Source organism: Buceros rhinoceros, unplaced genomic scaffold (genome assembly GCF_000710305.1).
Source record: "Buceros rhinoceros silvestris isolate BGI_N320 unplaced genomic scaffold, ASM71030v1 scaffold4585, whole genome shotgun sequence".
Lineage (NCBI taxonomy): Eukaryota > Metazoa > Chordata > Aves > Bucerotiformes > Bucerotidae > Buceros > Buceros rhinoceros.
This window is the reverse complement of record NW_010411071.1, coordinates 43,310-52,201: the sequence shown is the minus strand read 5'-3', so window position 1 is coordinate 52,201 and position 8,892 is coordinate 43,310.

Genomic DNA, 8,892 nt, shown 5'->3' with positions numbered 1-8,892 from the left:
CAGCAGGAAGGAGATGAGCGTGGGCTTGGTGGCAGCTCATCCCTCTTCCCTCCCAGGCAAGCGCTGAGTCTCTCACAATTAGTTTTCATTCTTCCCTGTGTGCCAGGGGCTGGGTGCACACCGCAGAAGAGTTTACAGGCAGTGATGAGATACTCCACAGTAGTTTGTTCCTTTATCTAATGCCTGACTAGACAGGCAGACGGATAGTGGAGTAAAAAATGCAAGTGGCTCCCAGCCAGATGCTGACACCTCTCACATGTCACTGCGAAAGGGCTGGTGCTGGCTCAGTGGAGGGTGTGGGGAGCATGCTACTGCCAACATGTGGTGTTATAAAACTATTAAAAGAATCCCAGCCTTTTTCAAAAGGCAATTCTTGCAAGGAATAGTTAGCAGTGTTTCTGGCAGGTCACAGAGAAGTGCATCCTTATCTCGTAATAGCCATACACAATAACACAAGCATCTTAAGGATATAAAAATTAGGTTTAAAATGCTGAACCAGCTGTCCTCCATGCACTGTTTCAGCTTTCCAGGTCTGAATTTCATCCTTGATGTCCCACCAAACTCCCTATAATGGCCACAGACATTGTGTTTCGTTGACTTCCTATGCTGCCAGTGGGGCAAGACACAGGCACAAAGCCCTGGTGTTGCACAGGACAAGAGGTGCCTGCTGGAGGAAGCTCTCCAGGCTTTTACTTTATTAATGTGCGTGCGTTCATCTCTCACCTAGCTCTTTTATGATCCTGTCTCAGTATCTTCTCTCTTAACAATTCCCTTTTCCCCCTGCCTCTGGAGACCCGTTGTCATCACAGAGTTAATGCACGTCCTGCTCTTAGCTCAGTTTAGGCCCACACCTGATATGAAGAATGGATTACACCACCAAGGAATGACAGCAGCATATGCTGGACAGTTTGTTTATCTTTTTAAGTCCAGCTATTTGATGTCTTCTTCATGTCAGCTGTGGAGGAGCTATGGACTAAAGCCAAGGGACCAGGGACCAAACCCCACTGACCGTGGTCAGTGCAGCTGCCCCTGAGCCACACCAGCCCTGTGCTGCTATCCCTTTCTGATATATCACTGTCCTTCACAGAACCACACAACCACAGAGCAGCTGAGGTTGGAAGGGACCTCTGTAGGTCATCTGGAGGTCACCCCCCTGATCAAAAAAGGCCACCTGGAGAAGGCTGCCCAGAATCATGCCCACATAGAAGGCTTTTGAATATTCCCAAGGATGGAGAGATATGTGGGTAAGCAGAGACAGACAGGTCACACATTTTCAGAAAGAATCCTTAATTACGTTTCTTTTTTGTACCTAATTTTAGACAACAAACAAAAATTCCTATAGTCCACCTTCCTCAACATCTCCTCACTTTCAAAAAAGCCTTGAAACTGCCTTCCAGTGGACATGAGGACAGAAACGTATAAATAGTGTCAGGATGGAGATTGCTGCATTTCTGGGAAAATTTTGTGATGTGGTTGCCCATGCAAGCAGAGAATCACTTTTAGGCACTCGGACAGGGCTAAGAAATGTTCAAAGGCACTCCCCACTTTGGGAAATACTGCCCAAATTGCCTCCAGCCCTTCTGATACAGAAGGTATGTGTAGATTTAAAATGCTCTTCTGTCCCACAGTGGACCCAAACTAACAGTTTCAGGATCAGCAAAGGGGGTGGATTGTCCACTCTTCAACCCACCAGCACCAGCTAGAAAAAACAGAGAGACCTCAGGGCCTGAAGCTGTATTTCCAAAGGCTTATCCATTTTCCCCACATATATCAGTTTCTCCAATACAGGCAAAGTAAGTAGTAAGTACTTTTATTAGCAAGCAGGAATTCTGGCTACGAACGTGGCCCCATGTATGTTTGAAACGTTACAGCTACTCACCACAACCAGTATTGATCTTCCTTTTTCTTTTTTTTTTTTCTTTTGGCACAAAACCCGATGGGGATGCTTAACAAAAGAACAGTCCCTCTTGCAATAACAAAACACTTAATCATCACTTCTAACCTCTGGGCTGTTGCAATCGTCTCTCATTCTGGTAGGAGTTGCTGCTCTGGCTACCTTAGCCTCACACAGAAGTATTTATTCTCTCATAGGTTGCACAGCCAAGCCATATGTCTCTCAGTCTGACCAAAACCACTACCTGGGACTCCCTTCCTTCCTGACAATGTCAAACAGCTCTAAAAAACTTGCAGTGAGCACTTTTTTTGACAAAACCCATGTTTCTACAGTATAGTCCCAGTATTTGCTCTGAAGGTTTCCAGAGAGACACAGGGCAGCTCAGGACAAGTTAGGAAGGGAGAAGAAGGACCATCAGAAGAAGTAACATTTTCCCTGCTTGGTCAAGTAAATAGCGGCATTTTGCAGTGGGTACTGCTTTAAGCTCCCAATTCAGCTGCACCCTGAGCACTGGCAGTGACAAAACACAGGGATGAGAAATGCTTTTCAGCCAAAACCAGAAAGAATTGTTTCACGAAACCAGCAAAATGAAAGCAGAAACCTCTAATTATTTTAATATTGGATAGTGACAATGTTGTTCTGTGTTAGGAGCACAAACAGCCCTTGGCCACAGGTCATGGTTCATTGCTATTGCAGAAAACAGTGGGGCTGGCACAGTGCTGTCCCTGGAAAAAAACAGTCAGGTAATTAAACAAAATGAGCTTTGCGATGAATTAGATGTACATACTTACACACAAGCAAGCAGTGGGTAACGCTTTCCTGGACGGGCTGTTTGGCACCATTCCCCTCATCCAAGAAGGTGCTTCTGCAGAGCATTGGCCGTACAACCTTGGGGTGCCCCTGGCTCACAGACACTGATAACCTTGGGGTCTGTTGCCAAAGAGCTGTCTCTTGCTACTGGCACTAGTGTCTCCAGAGGCAATGATGTGTGTGCTGCCATCAGAGGGGGAAACCTGTGCTCAGCAGGATGTCACCTCAGGGAGGAGAGACAGTCTAAGTATGTAGGAAAGGGAGTTACACATAAAAAGGAGAGGCAAGGAAAAAGAAAGAAGGAAAACAGAAAACCAGAAAAATAGGTGAAATAGAAGAGAAGGAAAGATCCACTGATGTGACATTTAAGCTGTTGGTGCTGTGAAGTGCATGTCCAGCATAAGCTGTGCGTTAGGACCTCCCGTGTGTGACGGTACCGTGCAATCAATATGCTACCAAAGAGGGCAGAGAGCCTGCTTCAACCCTGGTCCAGAAGAACTTCCGTTCCACCTCTTCAGACTCGTGTATGTTCTTGATAAAAGCACCATAGCCTGCACCACTCAATTATTCGGTGCTATTTTTTATGGCTATCTCTGATCTGATTCAAGACTTGAGTATTTCTGCATCGAGCTGCTCCGCACCTGCCTCGGTTCTAAAGCCACAGAATCATCTCTTTGTTGGCTGGGATACTCTGGATGAAGGAGAACCTGAATAACACTGGTACTTGCTGTTCCTACCTTAACAGGGCACCTGCACGCTCCTGGATAGAAGAAGGCACGTTAACCTAGGTACCTGCTGCAAAATAATTTGTGTCACGGTGCGAAATAAATTCAATTGAGCTTCATAAAGCTTTGACTTCAGAGGAACCAGTTAAGATTTGTACTAGAATAAATGCGAGCGTTGCTGCCTGGCTCCTTTTTATGCAGCATATCAACAGCAAAAAGGGCATTTTCTTGTTAGCACACTGCAGCAGCACTCCAAATGGGGCAGATCTATTAATAGAGTAAGTGGGCAATCAGATATGCCCTTCAAAAACCTGCACGGGACTGTACTTCTTCATTTTCTAACTCTCATATTGCACTACCCAGGGAAATTGCAGGGCTGGAACGGTTTTAATTTCTAGTATGATGATAGGAATTTTCACGTATTTACATTTCCTCTCTCAGTACCTGTGATACTACAAGTAACTGAAAAATTAATAAAGCGTTCATGTCTGAAAGGAGAGAAATAAAAGGAGGACCAGAGCTGAAGTACAGTAAGTCAATATAATCAGGAAGCATTGATCAGTGGAACACAAAATGCTTTCATTGCCTTCAGAATCAATATTGCAGGGGGAAAAACAGATGTACACAATTGTATACACTCAGCTTAGCCACTAAACAATTCACAGACAAAACTCAGTTTTTCTAAGTGATTTAGAGCTTGGTTTTTTTCATTTCCTTAGGATGAGTCTATCTCTTCAGAGAAACAGGTAGGAGTCAGGCTCTCTGGTGTTTCATACCGAGCTCATTCATTCCTTCTGTACCTTGCAATGAGCAGTATTTGCTTCAGATCTCATCAAAGACTGAATATAGAGTCTACTCAGTAATGAGCAAATCTAAAGATATTCTTCTGCACTGTAGCTTGCCCGTATTTTTATTTTTCTGCAATGGCTGGCAGCGCTAGTCTTTGGTTAAGCCCCTGAGTACAAATCGTTGTACAAACATAGATGAAAACATTGGACTTGTCCCAAATAGTTTAAAAGCCATGGAGTCGAACAGAAGACAACAGATTGCTGTAGGCAAATAGAAAAATACAAAACTAATACAATAGTGGTTCTGCTCATGGTGCATTTCCTTGAAAGAATATTAATTCAGCGGAGAACAGCACTGAGAGGCATTTGAAATTAAGAGACACAAACAAGTTTAGCTGTCAAATCTAGACACTAAATGAGAAATGATAGATGAAGTATGGTAGGCCTATGGGATAGGCTTTGGAAGGTGAAGAGAAGAAACTTAAAAAGATGAGTAAAAGAATGTGTAGACACAGTACAGATGAGAAACTCCGGAGATGAACCTTGCAAAATCAGAGAAAAGCAGAATTGAAATCAAGGACACTGAGCCCAAACGAGAATGTTAGCTATGTGAGGATGGGAAAGGTGGTGCCTTAGAGATGTAATAGAGCAAGGGTCTACAAAAACTCTAATATGAGATTTAGGGGGAGGATCATCTTAAGTATCATGATGAATTTTCCTGATTTTCTTCTTAACTCTCCATCTAAGCCGGCAGGTTCCCCTCAGGTGCCCCAACTGTCAGCGCAAATTGCCAATTGGTTTTCAAGTTGTTCTAAATTTAATTCTTTAAACTATTTTAATGTCATTAGGCCCTGTGTTTTTGCCCTGTCTGAAGATTGTCTGACACTTTATTCCTTTTCCTTGGGGTTGAAGCACCACCACAAAAAACGTGGTGAAATGCTGTGGCCACTAATGTCAGTTGAAATTTGGGGCATTGGGCTCAGTGGGTTCATCTCAGTTTCCCTCCTTTTTCCCATCTATAATGTAATGAAGGCTCTTTGCCTGAGATCTGGGGCCTTTTTAAATATTCCCCCTGGCTGTGGGTCAGTGATGAAGGCAACCTTCCCCACATCCTCTGATGCAGGTGGTATTAAATACGCAACTCGAGGACTGAAGTCCCAGGCTTTGCTCCGTGCTTTTTGCAGCCACCCTGCCACACCAGTAGTCCTTACGGATGCTATTTATCCAACCACAGATGCCAACACCTAGAGCTGAACGAGTGTTAAGATTCTTTCGCCACTTTAACCCTACAGTAACTCCTAAAATGGATCTTGTGATTTTTTTCTGTAAACTGTTTCTCTCACTAGGAATAAGTGCAGTCTAGGATGACATCTACCTCACGGACATCCAAAGTCATATGAGGTGAATTCCACCCTACACAACCAATCTCTTGTAGTGAGATGAGAGAATGAAGATGAGAGATGGTAGGGTGGAGAGTGGAATATTTTGCATCTTTGCTTCTACTCACACGCCTCTTTTATTAATGTTCTTGTGATCAAGTCATCCTTCCATCCGGGCGTTGAGAACAAGGCAACAGCAGGTCCCTGCCAGAGGGAGGATGTGTTCAGTTGAAGAGAGGGATCTGAGCATATTCCCAGCATGACTGGGGCCAAATCTCACCCACCAAGTAACATATATATATATATTTATATGTTTTAGTGTTTGCACATATTTTAACTATCATATTTTCTACAAAAAAAAAGTCCCTTTTTTCCCCAGTATGAGTCTTCTCCCAGTTTAATGTTCATGTTTCTTCACACCCTTCATTGTGTTTTTAATTTCGTGGCCCATGTCTAGTGTCTATTCTACCTTTCTCTTCTGTCAAAGTGAATCTTCAGTTTCCCTTCCATATTCCCATTCCCTTCTCCTTGGAATTGTCTTTTTTCTTTCCTTGCTTCCTCCCTTGGTCACACCTCCTCCCTTCTTTCCAGCCTTTCTGCCCTTCTCCCTCTTTTTTCCCCTGTCTTACTGAGAATTTTCTTCCCTTCCCTTCTTCACTCTCCTCACCCAGCTCTCCCAGTAGCATGCTTTGGAGAAAAGTCAGTGCTGAGTTTTAACAGATGCAACCCGTTGTGCAGAAGACGACTCCACACCAACGGCCAGCCTTTGCCGTCCCTCCATCGCATGCTTCAACCACACTTTTTACCATGCACCTGTTGTTCCTCTTTGCGCACTTGCACCCCTGCGATCTTCTGACGTTCCTCTTCTGCCGAACTCTACATGATGAAATGGTTGCAGCAGTAAAAAAGTCTCCACTGCTCTGGTTTGCATGTCCTGGGGGGATCGAGGCATTGACCACTGGAACACTGCCTTAAAATAATCAATAACACTGGGTGACATGCCAACTTCCCACTGGCCAACCAGGGATAACTTGGGGTATTTCCTCATTCTCTGGAGAGAAACAGCTACTTGTTTAATAGAGACCGTCACCCGAAAACATCGCTGTGCCTCTCTCAGACTGCCATACTCCAGGAGAGAGGGGCTGGGAAGCCTGAAGCTGGCTGCTGGGAACTCTGGAGCCTGCAGGCCATTTACACCCTGTGTAGAAGGTAAGCAAAGGTATTTACATGCTTCCCTCAGCATTAAAAAGCAAAACTTTCTAAAAGCCTAGTTAAAAGGTAGAAGCTTGCTCTAGCTGCCTTGCTTAATGAAGCTGTAGAAGATGTTTTTGCTTGCTGCATTAATAAAGTGTTTCGTGCGCTTCTGGCAATCCAGAGTGTTTTCCTAAGCGGTAATAACACGGTCAGATCCTCTGATGTACGCAGGTAGCAAAATGGCATTGATTTTGGTGGCAGAGGCTCTCACTACGTCTGGTGGTTGGTGTTTAGGTAAGCTCTCCTTGCAGTTTGAAGTGGTATTGAGATAGGTCAGAGAGAATGGGCTGTAAACCCCTGCTCTCCCAGCCAAAGCAGCGTCATGTTGCTTTGCATCGAGCAAGAACTGGGCCCTCTGGCTACGTACAAAAGATGCAGAAGAGAATTTATAACTCGCCTACAAGACTTAGCTGTTATAGAAGGACGCCAGGCTGTGCCTGTGCTTGTTTGCTTCCCTCTGGGGAGGGGAAGTAGGTGAGCTTGAGCAAACACATGGAAAAGCAAAAGCTGGAATGAGATGGGAAAGCAGACGGGCAAAACTCAATGTAAGGAAATAGCAAATGCATTGGGTCTTTGAGAGGAAGGCGGGTGGAATATCCAATATTCTTTCCATTTCCCTCCACTCCCTCTCCGCTTCATCTTTCGTTTGCACATGGCTGATCTGCTTAGATTTTTATCTCTTTAGACTGGGGCTTCTTCCAGAGGCTTGCAAAATGCCCTGCCAAATTTTGAGCACTATATAAACAATAGGAAATGACCGTGAACGAAGAAGCATCCCTGTCAAAAATGTTCTCTTCTGGAATAGTTTAATGCCAGTTAACTTGTTTTAAAGCTGGATTAAAAAGCATAATATGTAAATCGCTCAGAAGAAAAGACTTGTAAGCATGGTGCTCTTATTAAACTCGAAGCAGCAGAGAACAACGCAAATTTTTTGCTATAGAAATGCAACCTCCGAAAATGTCTCTAGCAATCTCAGCTACCTCACAGCAATATACGGCATTCCATAAAGTCTTCCTGTTCACCCTCTCACTAACAGATGTCTGAGGACATTGGTCTGTCTTTATGCCTTACCTCACCTCTTCACTGTCTTTGTTCTGTCAATGGAGCTGGTTTCAGCCTGTCTCTGGCTTTCTCATACTGTCTTTCACCTGGGCTTTTTTGCTTGGGAACGCAGCCTTGCTTGATTTCTGTACTCCTAGCCTGCTTAATACCTTTTCAACACCAGCTTCTGTCATAAAACTTTCAGGATTCGCCAATGCACACGACTATATCAAGGGGCATTTCACTGTTTACTGCCACAGTTATTGCAAAGACTATTTGCATGTAGCATGTGTAGGCATGTGCCCGTGCCTGGCTGTGTGTGTGCGTGTGTAACACGGGCTTGTGTCCTGAAATGGTGGGTGTCCAGATCATCTCCCTTCTCCTGCATTTTGTAACTTGCTCACAGGAGAGCAAAGCCATCTCTGTCATAAACTGTCAGCTTTCTCTGAGAACAGAAGCCCACAGATGGATGTTTAGTGTTTCTATGCATCTGAAAGCCCTGAGCTGGAGCGGAACTATGATAAAATGTCATGAAGTAGTGATCCGTTTATGCCATAAAGTTAATGGCAGTGTGAAAGTTCAGTGATCTCTGACCCAGTAATCTGAAATTTCCAAACTGACATGGAGAAATATCTGTGAACCCATTTTTGTACTGATCAGCATTTTCTCTTGGGCTATAGATCACAGAGTGGGTGCAGTATGAGCTGAGGTTGTTCACTTGGGTGAAAAGGAATGTAAAGGCAGCCTGCAAGACACTTGGAAATGAGTGACAGAGGTGATGGGGTGGTGTGAGAGGATATAATGAGGAGCAACAGCCATGTTCATGGTTTGGGACATTCAGGTTGGACACAAGGAGAGATCTTTTCACCAAGAGGTTGGGGCAGTCCTGCAACAGGTCACCCAGAGAGGTGATGGTAGCTCCATCCTCGGGCGTTTTCAAAGCTCAGCTACAAAAAGCCATGGCTGACACAGCGACTTAGTGTTGGTAGTCCTGCTTTCAG